We start from the raw sequence: 16514 nt of genomic DNA on the forward strand, positions 1-16514 counted from the left end.
TATGTCAGCAAATGACATCGTCAGTAACAAAAGTGGCAGAAGAATTAATATGACTAACTTAAAATCTTTAAAAGATAAATTTGATTCAAAAATTTTTTTGGAGATCAACTTAGAAAATGGGTGATCTTCAAGAATGAATTTGATCATTTACTCAATTAAAAATAATGTGAAAAAAATAATTAAAAAAGTAGAAGAATGTATAAAAGACAATGCGTGTAGTTGATAAAAAATACCTTGTAGTTTTTTTTTTTATTATAATCAGCAATGAATATAAAAGACGAAAGACAAAAACTAAAATATGTTCTTATTAAAAAATTTTAAGAAAAATATTATGTAAAAAAATATATTTATCAAGTTCTACAAAAATATTATAAATATTCGAAACATTAATAAACAAAATATAACATGCTTAAGAATTATTAATAAAAAATAATACAAAACAAGAGAAAGAGAGATTTCACATATATAGATAACAATAAGAGAATAATTTAAATTAAATTCATGGATGCATTTCATTTGCTTATATTTATTTATTAAATAATTTAATATTTATCTTATTCAAATCAAATTATTATTATAACTGATTAGTTATAATTATTATTGTTCATTCTAATGGTATAACTGAAATATATTAAAATGTTAATAGTAAAATTGAAATTAAATATTAAGAATAAAATTAAAATAAAATAGTATTTACTATCTTGTAAATATTTTTTCAATAAAAATCACATTATACATTTTAAAACACATTACTTTAATACAATAATATTTGTTATTAAAAATAAAATTATGGTAAGTATCACATATACTTGTTAGTAAAATATATAAAAGTATACCACTTTTATTATATGAAAATAATTTGGATACTTCTAAATATGATTATGATAATTAATTAAGTATTATATATTTTTTAAAATTTATATTTAATAGTTTATCTTTAATAATATATTTAATAATTTGATCATTTTTTTTGTATGTGTAAAACTTTTAATTATAAAAAAATATAATATATGATGTAGAAAAAAAAGCTAAAGTGACATAAATATTTTAATTAAAAAATATAATTTTTGTTTTTTTTATTTATATCCATTTTTTTTTCAAGCATATAGATTTTATTTGATAGAAACTAATGACAATTAAATCCTGAAAAAAACAATAGCAATCAATAAAGAAATAAAATTTTAAGGCAAACATGTTATAAAAAAATTTGAAATTAAATAAAGCCTTCCAATTATGATCATTAATCATAATCATATATATTTACTTTAAGGTTCATATCTCGAAAAACTCAAAGTATTAACATGTATTTTTTTATTTTTTAATATTAAACTATCACAAACATTAACTGTTCTCCAATAACGACAATCATTTAAAAAAAACATAATTAAACGATGCTAAAAATATATAATAATTTTTAAAATAATGCAAAAATGTACAATTATCTAAAGAGAAAGTTTATTTCACCGACGAAATACGCTCTTTACCAACTGTTAATTACTATACATATACATACATTTTGTACAAACTCTCTTTTCTGCTTTGCAGTGCGAATGGAAATAACATGCGCTATTCTCAGTCAATTGAAACAACCAACGCATGTTTTATGTCTCTCTCTCAACTTCTTGGTTTGATGGTCTTCTACCCAAATTAAAAAATTCGAAGTGGTAACCGCCAAAATGAATCTCGGTATATATCTCTGTGTCTCTCGCAAACCATACTCCAATTTTTATTCTATTTTTATGCCCATCAAACCCGATTTTCCATCATTCTACAATTTTTTTTCAATTTTCACTCATTCACGGCCATTTCACACTGTTTTTCCCATTCTGGTATTCTATACTGATCTCTTGAAGAGTCTCCAAGTCACTCCCAATCATCGGTGATTAGAGGAAAGGAAGGAGTTCAGTGACAGGGTTTATGAGGTTCTTCACAGGCTATGCATAGCTTCTCCATTGGTCGTGTAAGCGCCTCCACGGGTAAGGTTTCTGAAATCACGGGCCATGTTGCTCGCATCCTTCCCTTTGGAGATTTCTCTCTTACTATTGTTGCAAGAGCTGTGTGACTTTTTTCGTTGTCCGTAGAAAGTCTATAATAACAAGTATTACTCACTGTCACTGTCAAGTATGGTAAGTCTTCCACTTCACTTCTCCTTCTCATTGATATCATCTTTTTTGAGTTTTTCTGGAATTAGATTTATCTTTGATACACTAAAACTTCAACTTTAATGTGAATTTATTTTTTTTCCTAGTCTGAAGGATTTGAAACGATTAATGGAAGAATTCAAAGTTGTACTTAATTATGGTGTTTCTCTTTTTATTGATGTTGTTGAAATTAAATTTGTATTAATAAAATCTATTTCAATTAATTTCATGCGGTGTGTTGTTATTATAATTTGAAATTAAATTTCTATTCGTGCAACTTGTTGTTGTTATCGTGATTTGTGAGTTAAACTTGTTGTGGGTGAGTTAATTTATTTGAGACTTGTTTACATGTAATCTGTAATCTTTATATAGCCATCTCTATTTGTTCTTCAAAATTCTAATATAAATAGAATAGCTTAATTGTAGTCTTACATACATAATACAGAACACAAGTCATAGATATAAAGCATAGAAATAGACTTTTATAGAATATGATGTTCACTTTAACTTTATCATTTGCAGAAATAAAATTACATTATATTGCTAGTTTTATACCATCTTTAAAAAAAACTATGAAGTATGAGTTAATAAATCATTCTTTTTTGTATACATGTGCCAGTCCTCTATCTTTATCCACTTGAAAGTGCTAATGCATTAAAAATGTAAAGTAGTCTTGTTTTTTTTTTTCTAGATTTACAGAATGAAATTGATACATTAATGCTGAAATTTGTGAAAAAGTATAGTCCTAATGTCTGTTCAGAACATCTTTATACATGTTCTATTATTTCATTGTATATTGTCTTAGTGTTTAATAGATGCATAGCTTCAATAAGGATTTCTCTGTAATTTCTACAATTTGATTGTACAATCCACTTATATAATAAAATTTTATTCTATAATCAAGAGTTGCTGTGTTTACTAGATACTAACGTGCTGAAACTCTAAATAGATATTTTTATTGATGCACACAAAGTAATTATTGTAACAGATGAACAATTGTTGTCACTAGAGTTCTGATTATCTTAGCTAAACATCAATGATTCTTGATAGATTTTGTAACCATAGCTCTCTTATGTAAATAGAAATTTTTTTGCCATGAACTGGATTTGATTATGAGTATTTTATTCAATGTTTGATAACATCAGCATGATGAGTCTTTTTTAATAAAATTATTTTAAGGAAATGAACATATGGCTTGATGGCTTATAATGTTTTCAAGTTAGTGTGCTTGACAAAGATCTTCTCATGAGGAAGTAGATTGTTGTAGTCATTATTTGTTCATGTTACATTTTAATTGTGATTTTAATGATATTCTTTGATTGATGAAAAAATGAGGTTGTTGATTTTGCAGATTATGCAGAGGTTAGCATAGGAGGCGCATCGTAATTTCAAAAAGACAATTGTGTAGCAAGAAGGATGCAAAGACCAGGTGGAATAAGAAGTAGACTTGGGCTGTGGGTTTTAGAGTGTTCGATGTACTAACTTTTATTTGTAGGTTCAGCTTAGTTGTTTTATTATTTATTTGTGTTTTTGAAAATTTTGGATAATTGGTATTAGAGTATTACGTTGGTGTAAAAGAGAGTTTACGACTGAATCCAAATTTTTTGGTGTATGTTTGCCTATTTCTGCTCAATTGTTTATGTGTTATAATTATCCATTATTTTTCATGACCTTTGAACACTTTATTATGGGTGAGAGATGACACCAATTGGTCACAACAAAAAACACTTTCACTATCCAGCCTATGAATTTTGACTTCAGGAAAAATTCAACAATTCAATCACAAGAAAAAAATTTCCTCAATATTTATGTCAATGTAGCATTATGAAAATCAGAATGTTAAACGAAAAATTTCTCCCAATTCTACAGGATAAGTCCCAACCTATTCGATTTCAATCCAAAATAATTCACAAAGACAAGGCCTCTTATGCCTCATCGTGAAACCATAACAATGCGATAACAGTAGAGAGCACAAAGTGAAACCGCTTCACTTATTCCTCCTAGTAGGGGTTTTTCCCTTCGTCAAAGACGCTGTACCCAGCGAGCTGGGTTCCAACCTCGTCTGCTATTAGTCTGTCTCAACATATTCTTTACTCGAGCGTCTATCCCCGACTGCTTGACATGCACTTTAATGGGGACTTTAATGAATATTCCTCTCAAATATGCCTCATAAAAGTACTCCTTCACATGGCCACAGAGAACACCCCGGTTGGTGTTCAACCCACTCAGAGCGCACGATAAGAGGAGATTGATAAACCACTATTTTATGGTATATCTTATGCTCAATCAAGTGGTTTTTATCAAGTCTTTGCACACTTATCCATACGATTTGCATGATTTTACAATTCCTTTCCAATTTGGTTCTATGGTTGAAAACTTGCATCCTAAGCCTTTAAATTGTGTATTTTTAATCCCCCTTTATACCATTCGATGCCGTGATCCGTGTGTTAAGTGTTTTCAGACTATATAGGGCAGGAATGGCTTAGAGGATGGAGAGGAAGCTTGCATAAATGGAAGGAGCACAAGAATTAAAGGAGATAACCAGCGAGGAGCAACGTGTGCGCGTACATGATGCGTGCGCGTGATTTGGAGATTTGCACAGCGACGCGTGCGCGTACCTGACGCGTACGTGTGACACGCGAAGAAGACTGATAAACCACTATTTTATGGTTTATCTTGTGCTCAATTGAGTGATTTTTATCAAGTCCTTGCCCACTTATTCATATGATTTGCATGGTTTTACAATTCCTTCCTAGTTTCGTTCTATGATTGAAAACTTGCTTCCTAAAGTCTTTAATTTGTATATTTTAAGTCTCCTTTATACCATTCGATGCCGTGATCCGTGTGTTAAGTGTTTCAGGCTTTGTAGGGCAGGAATGACTTAGAGAATAGAGAGGAAGCTTGCAAAAATGGAAGGAACACAAGAAATAAAGGAGACAGCGAGCATCGACGCGCACGCATAGCTCACGCGTGCGCGCGATATGGAGAAATTTGCAGCGACGCGTGCGCATGCCTGATGCGTACGTGTGGATTGGAGTTTTCACAAAGACACGTGTGCGTGCTTTAAGTGTACGCGTGATACGCCAAGATGACCAGCGACGCGTACGCGTGACTGACGTGTACGTGTGACATGCGCGATCTGCAGAATTAACAGAAATCACTGGGGGCGATTTTGGGCCAAGTTTTGATCCAGTTTTCGGCCCATAAACACAGATTAGAGCCAGGAAACAACAGACACTCAGGGGACATTCTCATTCTGCATAATTTCTAGTTGAGTTTTGGAATCTAGAGAGAGATTACTACTTCTTCCTCTAGGTTTTCTTAACATTCATAGTTTTAGAGTTTTATTGCTTTGCTTTGGATATTGAGAAGATTGATTACCTCCGTTGGAGCTCCCTCATTGTAGTTTGTTTCTCTATTCTTTACTCTTTTATTGCCCATTGACTCTGTTTAGATAAGTATGTTCATGATTTTGGGATTTATTAATGCAAAAAACCATTTTTACTTTTAATTGCTTTTTAGTTATTAATTATCATGTCTCTCTTTTATTCCTCTCTTAATTTTGTGAAGGTTATATTCATGTCAATGGAGTAGAACTCTGACTTGACTTGGGGGTGATTAAGTGGAGACCCTTGAGTTGGAATGCTCAAGCGATTAGTTAATTTGGAAGTTATTGGATAATTCTCTATTTACTAACGCTAATTCTTTCCAAGGGAGAGGATTAGGATTTGCAAATAAGAATTAGCTCAATCACTTGACTTTCCTTTATTTAGTAAGGGTTAACTAAGTGAAAATAACAACCTCTTGAAGCTACACTTGAAAAATTCCAATAAGGATAGAACTTCTAATTAATCTACCCCCGGTCAAGACTTTTTATTTAATTATATAAATCCTCAACCACTTATCTCTCTGTTCTTCAACTCTTAAAAATCCTTGGAAAACCTCTTATCAATAAAATAGCACTCTTCCTGCAACTCGTTGGGAGACGACCTGAGATTCATACTCCCAGTATTTTATTTCTAAAATTTTGTGACAACTCTTTTAAATTGGCATGCGGTATCTACATTGTTTAAGAGCTATACTTACAACGCAGTTTTCTCTATAAACTCTTAATCGGTGATTTTTCGCACGTCAATTTTTGGCGCCGTTGCCAAAGAGTTGCAATAGTATGCTAATTTATTGGTTGGAATTTATTTGTTTGCATTTTATTTTATTTTGCTACTATGACCTATATGTTTCTTTCATTGAATGACGCGTTCGCTACCTGATCCGAGCTTACCCACCTTTGATCTTGATATTGGAAGAACTATTTCACGTATAAGGCAAGCTCGGCATCGGTTAGTTCTATCTAAGGACGAATCTGTAACGTCATTTAAGGAAGATACAAGCTCCCTTTCTACTGATTTGGTTGATTTACACGCAGAGAACATGGCAGCTCCCAAGAGGATTATTCTCCAGGAAGCAGGAGCTCCGGACTTTACACTACCACCTTTCCAAGCGCGTCATCCAAATCTAGGTGCAGATATTGAACTGAAGACTGCACTAATCAATCTACTGCCAAAGTTTCATGGCTTACCTGCTCAAGAGCCTCTCAAGCACCTCAGAGATTTTCAGACAGCCTGTTCTACTATCAGGCGTAATGGTGCAACTGAGATTTCTATTCTGCTGGCAGCCTTTCCATTTTCTCTTGAGAGAAAGGCAAGGGAGTGGTTGATAAACCACTATTTTATGGTTTATATTGTATTTAATTGAGTGGTTTTATCAAGCTTTTCACCCACTTATTCATATGAATTGCATGATTTTACAATTCCTTCCTAGTTTAGTTTTATGATTGAAAACATACTTTCTTGGTCTTAATTTAGCTAATTTTAATCCTCTCTTATTACCATTCGATGCCTTGATCTGTGTGTTAAGTGTTTCAGGCTTCATAGGGCAGGAATGGCTTAGAGAATGAAGAGAAAGCATGCAAAAATGGAAGGAATACAAGGAATTGAGGAGATGACCAGCGAGAAGTCACGCAGTCGCATGGCTCACGCGGTCGCATGGCTCACGCGACCGCGCAAAATAGAAGAAATCAGAGTGACGCGATCGCGTGCTTGATGCGACCGCACGGATTGGAAGCTGCACGAACGACTCGAATGCGTGGACGACGCGCACGCGTGATACGAAAAACGCTGAGTGACGCGATCGCGTGGATGACGCGGACGCGTGACGTACGCGATCTGCAGAATTACAAAAGTTGCTGGCAGAGATTCTGGGCCGCATTTCAACCCAGTTTTCGGCCCAAAAACACAGATTAAAGTCAGGGAACATGCAGAGACTCAGCAAGCTTTCATAATTCACAATTTTAGGTTTTAGATGTAGTTTTTAGTGAGAGAGGTTCTCTCCTCTCTCTTAGGATTAGGAATAGGATTTTTAGAACTTAGGAATATTTTTATCTCAACTTTTTATCAGGTTCAATATCTTTTTATTTCGACTTCTCTTAATTGTTGATTATTGATGTTGCTTATTTGGCTTATGACTCTTCATATTTGGATTGATTTTATTTTATTAATGCAATTGAGGTATTTCAGACTTATATGTTACTGATGCTTGGGCTCTATCCAAATTATTTTCATTCAAGTAGATTTTATTCCCTTTTGGCTTTTGATTGATTAATTGGTAACTCTTGAGTTATCAAACTCATTGTTGACTGAAAATTGGAATTCTTCAAGAATTAATTCGAGATCCAATAACTCTAACTTTTCCCAAGGAAAGACTGGGACTTGAGGATTCGAATTAATTCATTCACTTAACTTACCTTCATAGTTAGAGGTGAACAAAGTGGGAGAAAGATCCAATTCTCATCACAATTGATAAGGATAACTAGGATAGGACTTCCAGTTCTCATATCTTGCCAAGAGTTTATTTTATAGTTATTTATTTATTTTAATTGTCATTTGAATTACTTGTCATACTTCTTCCTTATTTCCAAAACCCCCAATTTTACCTTTTTCATAGACAATAATAAGAACATACCTCCCTGCAATTCCTTGAGAAGACGACTCGAGGTTTAAATACTTCGGTTATCAATTTATTTAGGGGTTTGTTACTTGTGACAACCAAAACGTTTGTAAGAAAGGTTGATTGCTTGGTTTAGTAACTATACTTACAACGAGAATTTACTATAACTTCTAAACCATCAATCTTCAGTTCTTCAAAATGGCACCGTTGCCGGGAAATTGCAAACATGTGCCTTATTATTGGTTATTGTAAATATTTTTCAAAAAAAAAAATTCAGATTTTTATTTTAAAATTTTTATCTTATTTTATCTTAGTTTTAAATTTCAAAATTCAAATCTTTTTCAAAATAAAAAAATCATATCTTTTTCAAAAATCTTGTCTTATCTTTTTTTTTCAAAAATCATATCTTTCTCAAAATCTTATCTTATTTTTTTCAAAAATCATATCTTTTTCAAAATTTTTTCTTTTTGTTAGTTTTTGTTTTTATTTTCTCTTACTACTATGAACTCTCACCCCTTTGGCTATGAGTCTGGTTACAATTATGTTGCAGGAAGAGAAAATTACAATGAGAACAGGCATCAAGGTTGGAAGTATCAAAGATGGGAGGAGCCACAAGGATTTGATCAACCCTCATGGCAACAACCACCTCCAATGGACTATCAACAACCATTCTGTGATGCATACCAAGATAACGGCTATGGTGAGCACTCTTTTGATTATCAACAACCACCACCATACGCCTATGAACCCCCTCCTCAACATAGCTTTGGACCACCATACTCACAAGCCCCTTACCACCAAATACCCTCATATGATCCTAACCCTCAACCACCATACCAACCATCTTATGAGCCAAATGAACCATATATAGAACCACCACAATTCCACCCCAATTACTCCCAAGAACCACCACCTCAATATACACCATCTCCATATCCATCAATCCAAGAGAACTATGGTCTTACTTATGATACCCAAGCGAAACAAGAATCAACGGATCGTCTCAAGGAAACAGTAGATCAATTTCACGCAACCCTTCATCAATTGAATCAAGCAATAAATCAATTAGCTTCCCGACGTTTGGACACTCAAGGAAACCCCATGGCTTCATGTGGACAATCTAACGAAGAACGTAGCATGAAAGAGACACTAGAGACTCCAGTGGACAATAAAGATCATGACTTTGTACTGGAACAAGTGGAGGAAGCTATAATAGTTGCAGAGGAAGAAGTGATTGAAGATTTAGGAGATACAGAACCTCCACGGGAACCTCAAGTCACAAAACCCTCTTCTAAGGAGTTTGAATTTGTTGTTGAGGAGGGTGTACAACCTCCAAGGCATGTCATGGTTGAAGACTTGGAAGAGGTTGATCAAGAGATGGAGTTTAAAGAAGAAGAAGCACAACCACCCATGCCCTTGGTAAACAATGAAGAAGAGGTTGAATTGGAAGAAAGCCACCAAGAGGAAGATGTTGAAATTGAAAAAGCTTACAAAGAGGTGGAAGTTGTCATAGAAGAGCACCAGGGAGTGGAACTTGCAAATTCATTAGAAATATCTCTCCCAAGACCATTACCGTCCAACACAACATTCAAGTGGATAAAATTCCTATCCTTATCCTTTACTTTCTGATGAGCGGATAATTTGTACCCTTTTTGGCATTGTTTTTAGTATGTTTTTGGTATCTTTTAGTTAGTTTTTATTATATTTTTATTAGTTTTTAGTTAAAATTCACTTTTCTGGACTTTACTATGAGTTTGTGTGTTTTTCTGTGATTTCAGGTATTTTCTGACTGAAATTGAAGGTTCTGAGCAAAAATCTGATTCAGAGACTGAAAAGGACTGCAGATGCTGTTGGATTCTGACCGCCCTGCACTCGAAGTGGATTTTCTGGAGCTACAGAAGCCCAATTGGCGCGCTCTCAACGGCGTTGGAAAGTAGACATCCTGGGCTTTCCAGCAATATATGATAGTCCATACTTTGCCCAAGATTTGATGTCCCAAACCGGCGCTCAAAGTCACCTACAGAAATTCCAGCGTTAAACGCCGGAACTGGCATAAAACTTGGAGTTAAACGCCCAAACTGGCATGAAAGCTGGCGTTTAACTCCAGAAAAGGTCTCTACACGAAAATGCTTCATTGCTCAGCCCAAGCACACACCAAGTGGGCCCGGAAGTGGATTTTTCTGTCATTTACTCATTTCTGTAAACCTTAGGATACTAGTTTACTATTAATAGGATCTTTTGACATTGTATCTGATCATCATGACATTTTACACGTTTCTTTGTGTACTTTCCATGGCATGAGTCTCTAAACCCCATGGTTGGGGGTGAGGAGCTCTGCTGTGTCTTGATGGATTAATGCAATTACTACTGTTTCTTATTCAATCATGCTTGCTTCCATTCTAAGATATCACTTGTTCTTAACCCGGATGAATGTGATGATCCGTGACACTCATCATATTCTCAACTATGAACGTGTGCCTGACAACCACCTCCGTTCTATTTTAGATTAAGTAGATATCTCTTGGATTCTTTAATCGGAATCTTCGTGGTATAAGCTAGAACTGATGGCGGCATTCAAGAGAATCCGGAAGGTCTAAACCTTGTCTGTGGTATTCTGAGTAGGATTCAATGATTGAATGACTGTGACGTGCTTCAAACTCCTAGCAGGCGGGGCGTTAGTGACAGACGCAAAAGAATCACTGGATTCTATTCCGGCCTGACTGAGAACCGACAGCTGATTAGCCATGCTGTGACAGAGCATAGGAACATTTTCACTGAGAGGATGGGAGGTAGCCACTGACAACGGTGAAACCCTACATACAGCTTGCCATGGAAGGAGCCTTGCGTGTTTGATGAAGAAGACAGTAGGAAAGCAGAGATTCAGAAGATGGAGCATCTCCAAAGCCTCAACCTATTCTCCATTACTGCAAAACAAGTAACCATTTCATGTTCTTTTGCTTTTTCCAATCAATCCTGATAATTTCTGATATCCTGACTAAGATTTACAAGATAACCATAGCTTGCTTCAAGCCGACAATCTCCGTGGGATCGACCCTTGCTCATGCAAGGTATTACTTGGACGACCCAGTGCACTTGCTGGTTAGTTGTGCGGGATTGCAAAAGTGTTATTGCAATTTCGTGCACCAAGTTTTTGGCGCCGTTGCCGGGGATTGTTCGAGTTTGGACAACTGATGGCTTATCTTGTTGCTTAGATTAGGACTGTTTTATTTTTGTTGGTTTAGAGTCTTTTAGTTGAGTCTAGTTTCATATTTTAAGTTTGGTGTCAATTGCATGCTTTTATTTTTCTCTTAATTTTCGTTTTTGCATGTTCTTAGTCCCTTTTTGATTCATAAAAATTCTAAGTTTGGTGTCCTCTTTGTGTTTTTCTCTTAAAAATTTTCGAAAATTAGTGTTTGATTTTCTAAAAATTTTAAGTTTGGTGTTTTTCTCTCTCTTCTTTTCAAAAATCAAATCTTTTTCATAAAAAAAATTTTTCAATCATATCTTTTTAATTGCCATTTTCAAAATCTTCCTAATTAACTAATTGATTCAGTTCTTATTTTGTCTTGATTTTATTTTCTTTTTGATTTTCGAATTTTTATTTTAATTTTCTTTTATTTTATTTTAATTTTTTTCGTTTATTCAAAAAAAAAAATTTATCTATTTGCAATCATTATCATTTCCCTTTTGTCCATTATGAACCTAAGAGGGATTGATCAGTCCAAAAGGACTCTGAGGTCATATGCTAACCCCATTACAGCTGCATATGGGAGTAGCATCTGTACACCTCCCATCAAGGCAAGCAGCTTTGAGCTAAATCCTCAACTCATTATCATAGTGCAGCAAAATTGCCAGTATTCCGGTCTTCCACAGGAAGAACCTACTGAGTTTCTGGCACAGTTCTTACAAATTGCTGACACAGTACATGATAAAGAGGTAGATCAGGATGTCTACAGACTATTACTGTTTCCATTTGCTGTAAAGGATCAAGCTAAAAGGTGGTTGAATAACCAACCTACAGCAAGCATAAAGACATGGAAACAGTTGTCAGACAAATTCCTGAATCATTTTTACCCTCCAAAGAGGATGACACAGCTAAGGCTGGACATCCAAGGCTTTAAACAAAAGGATAATGAATCCCTTTATAATGCCTGGGAGAGGTATAGAGGTATGCTTAGAAAATGCCCATCTGAAATGTTTTCAGAATGGGTACAGTTAGACATCTTCTACTATGGGCTCACAGAAAAAGCTCAGATGTCTTTAGACCACTCAGCTGGTGGCTCTATACACATGAGGAAGACAATTGAAGAAGCTCAAGAGCTTATAGACACTGTTGCTAGAAACCAATACTTATATTCTAGCAATGAGTTCGCTCCAAAAGAGGAGGTCATGGCATTAGTCACTGATCCTAATCCTCAAGAACAGATGAATGAGCTTAATCAACAATTGCTCCTGATGACAGAACAGTTAGCAGAATTTAAAGAAATGCTCCATGATACTAAGGTTGCTAACAAGAACATAGAACTGCAGTTAAATCAAGCAAAACAGCAAATATCTAAACAGATAACAGAGGAATGTCAAGCAGTTCAACTGAGGAGTGGGAAGACACTGAACACCACTGCTCAAAAGAGCAAAAAACCAAACAAGGAACAACTGACAGAGGATAACCAAACCATTGTTCAAAATCCCTCTGAGGACAGTAAGAGCCCAGAGAGGAATGTTATTGGCGTTCAAACGCCAGAAAGGGAAGGAAAGCTGGCGTTAAACGCCCATTCCTTGCCCAGTTCTGGCGTTCAAACGCCAGAAAAGGGGGAAAAGTTGGCGTTAAACGCCCATTTCCACCCAATTCTGGCGTTCAAACGCCAAAGGGAGATCAGACACCTGAGAGTGCTGATAATAATCCCTCTAACAAGGCTTCTTCAACCACCTCTGTAAGGAATAAACCTGCAGCATCTAAGGTTGAAGAATATCAAGCCAAGATGCCTTATCCTCAGAAACTCCACAAAGCGGAACAGGATAAGCAATTTGCTCGCTTTGCAGACTATCTAAGGACTCTTGAAATAAAGATTCCGTTTGCAGAGGCACTTGAGCAAATACCTTCTTATGCTAAGTTCATGAAAGAGATCTTAAGTCATAAGAAGGATTGGAGAGAAACTGAAAAAGTGTTTCTCACTGAAGAATGCAGTGCAGTCATTCTGAAAAGCTTACCAGAAAAGCTTCAAGATCCTGGAAGCTTTATGATACCATGCACATTAGAGGGCGCTTGCACCAAGACAGCCCTATGTGATCTTGGAGCAAGCATCAATCTAATACCTGCATCCACTATCAGAAAGCTTGGGTTGACTGGAGAAGTCAAACCAACCAGGATATGCCTCCAACTTGCTGATGGCTCCATTAAACACCCATCAGGCATAATAGAAGACATGATTGTCAAGGTTGGGCCATTTGCCTTTCCAACTGACTTTGTGGTGCTGGAAATGGAGGAGCACAAAAGTGCAACTCTCATTCTAGGAAGACCTTTCCTAGCAACTGGACGAACTCTCATTGATGTACAAAGAGGGGAAGTAACCCTGAGAGTCAATGAGGATGAGTTCAAGTTGAATGCTGTAAAAGCCATGCAGCATCCAGACACACCAAATGACTGCATGGGCGCTGACATTATTGACTCTCTGGTAGAAGAAATCAATATGGCTGAAAGCCTAGAATCAGAGCTTGAGGACATCTTCAAAGATGCTCAACCTGATCAAGAAGAACTAGAGGAAGCAAAGGAATTTTCGAAAATTCCTCAGGAGGAGGATAAACCTCCCAAACCTGAACTCAAACCTCTACCACCATCCCTGAAGTATGCATTTCTGGGAGAGGGTGACACTTTTCCAGTGATTATAAGCTCTGCTTTGAATCCACAGGAAGAGGAAGCACTGATTCAAGTGCTAAGGACACACAAGACAGCTCTTGGGTGGTCCATAAGTGATCTTAAGGGCATTAGCCCAGCTAGATGCATGCACAAGATCCTGTTGGAGGATAATGCCAAACCAGTGGTTCAACCACAAAGGCGGCTAAATCCAGCCATGAAGGAGGTGGTGCAGAAAGAGGTCACTAAATTACTAGAGGCTGGGATTATTTATCCTATTTCTGATAGCCCCTGGGTGAGCCCTGTCCAAGTTGTCCCCAAAAAGGGAGGCATGACAGTGGTTCATAATGAAAAAAATGAACTGGTTCCTACAAGAACAGTCACAGGGTGGCGTATGTGTATTGACTACAGAAGGCTCAATACAGCCACCAGAAAGGATCATTTTCCTTTGCCATTCATAGACCAAATGCTAGAAAGACTAGCTGGTCATGATTACTACTGCTTTTTGGATGGCTATTCAGGCTACAACCAAATTGCAGTAGATCCTCAGGACCAAGAAAAAACAGCATTTACTTGCCCTTCTGGCGTGTTTGCCTACAGAAGGATGCCTTTTGGTCTGTGCAATGCACCTGCAACCTTTCAGAGGTGCATGCTCTCTATCTTCTCAGATATGGTAGAGAAATTTCTGGAAGTCTTCATAGACGATTTCTCAGTGTATGGAGACTCATTCAGCTCCTGTCTTAACCACCTAGCACTTGTCCTGAAAAGGTGCCAAGAGACTAACCTGGTTTTAAACTGGGAGAAATGTCACTTTATGGTGACTGAGGGAATTGTCCTTGGGCATAAAATTTCAAGCAGGGGAATAGAGGTGGATAAGGCAAAGGTAGAGGTAATTGAAAAATTACCACCACCTGCCAATGTCAAGGCAATCAGAAGCTTTCTGGGGCATGCAGGATTTTACAGAAGGTTTATAAAGGATTTTTCGAAAATTGCAAAACCTCTGAGTAACCTGCTAGCTGCTGACACACCATTTGTGTTTGACACACAGTGTCTGCAGGCATTTGAGACCCTGAAAGCTAAACTGGTCACAGCACCAGTCATCTCTGCACCAGATTGGACATTGCCATTTGAATTAATGTGTGATGCCAGTGACCATGCCATTGGTGCAGTGTTGGGACAGAGGCATAACAAGCTTCTGCACGTCATTTATTATGCCAGCCGTGTTCTAAATAACGCACAGAAGAACTACACAACCACAGAAAAAGAATTACTTGCAGTGGTCTATGCCATTGACAAGTTTAGATCCTATCTAGTGGGATCCAAAGTGATTGTGTACACTGACCATGCTGCTCTTAAATACTTACTCACAAAGCAGGATTCAAAACCCAGGCTTATCAGATGGGTGTTGCTTCTGCAAGAGTTTGATGTAGAAATAAGAGACAGAAAAGGGACAGAGAACCAAGTAGCTGATCATCTGTCCCGAATAGAACCAGTAGCTGGGGCGTCCCTCCCTTCTACTGAGATCTCTGAGACTTTCCCAGATGAGCAACTCTTTGCCATTCAGGAAGCTCCATGGTTTGCAGATATTGCAAATTATAAAGCTGTGAGGTTCATACCCAAGGAGTACAGCAGTGTGCAAAGAAAGAAATTAATTTCAGATGCCAAGTACTACCTCTGGGATGAACCATATCTCTTTAAGAGATGTGCTGACGGAGTGATCCGCAGATGTGTACCCAGAGAAGAAGCACAAAGGATCCTATGGCATTGCCATGGATCACAGTATGGAGGACATTTTGGAAGTGAGCGAACAGCCACTAAAGTCCTCCAGTGTGGCTTCTACTGGCCTACTCTCTATAAAGATTCCCGAGAGTTTGTGCGTAACTGTGACAGTTGCCAAAGAGCTGGTAACCTGCCTCACGGATATGCCATGCCTCAACAAGGGATATTAGAGATAGAATTGTTTGATGTATGGGGAATTGACTTCATGGGACCATTCCCACCATCATACTCAAACACTTACATTCTGGTGGCGGTGGATTATGTATCTAAGTGGGTAGAAACAATTGCTACACCCACTAATGATACCAAGACCGTGCTGAAATTCCTCCAGAAATACATCTTCAGCAGATTTGGTGTTCCCAGAGTCCTAATCAGTGACGGGGGCACTCATTTCTGCAATAAACAGCTACACTCTGCTATGGTTAGATATGGAATTAGCCATAAAGTGGCAACTCCGTATCATCCACAGACAAATGGGCAAGCTGAAGTCTCTAACAGAGAGCTAAAAAGAATCTTAGAACAGACTGTGATAGCCCGAAGAAAGGATTGGGCAAAGAGCTTGGATGACGCTCTGTGGGCATACAGAACAGCATTCAAGACTCCTATAGGAACCTCTCCATACCAATTGGTGTATGGGAAGGCCTGCCATTTGCCCGTGGAACTGGAACATAAAGCCTACTGGGCAACCAGATTCCTAAACATGGATGCTCAGTTAGCTGGTGAAAAAAGATTGCTCCAGT

The 16514-nt window shown here is 36.8% G+C and overlaps 1 long non-coding RNA gene across 1 annotated transcript; it reads left to right on the forward strand.

The window, feature by feature from the left end:
- Nucleotides 1-1544: 1544 nt before the first annotated feature.
- On the forward strand, nt 1545-3715 carry LOC130963663 (uncharacterized). The gene is made up of 3 exons (XR_009079817.1): nt 1545-1686; nt 1854-2126; nt 3493-3715. It is a non-coding gene; the product is annotated as an uncharacterized LOC130963663 (long non-coding RNA).
- Nucleotides 3716-16514: the final 12799 nt, after the last annotated feature.

The sequence above is a fragment of the Arachis stenosperma genome, chromosome 2, assembly GCF_014773155.1.
Source record: "Arachis stenosperma cultivar V10309 chromosome 2, arast.V10309.gnm1.PFL2, whole genome shotgun sequence".
Lineage (NCBI taxonomy): Eukaryota > Viridiplantae > Streptophyta > Magnoliopsida > Fabales > Fabaceae > Arachis > Arachis stenosperma.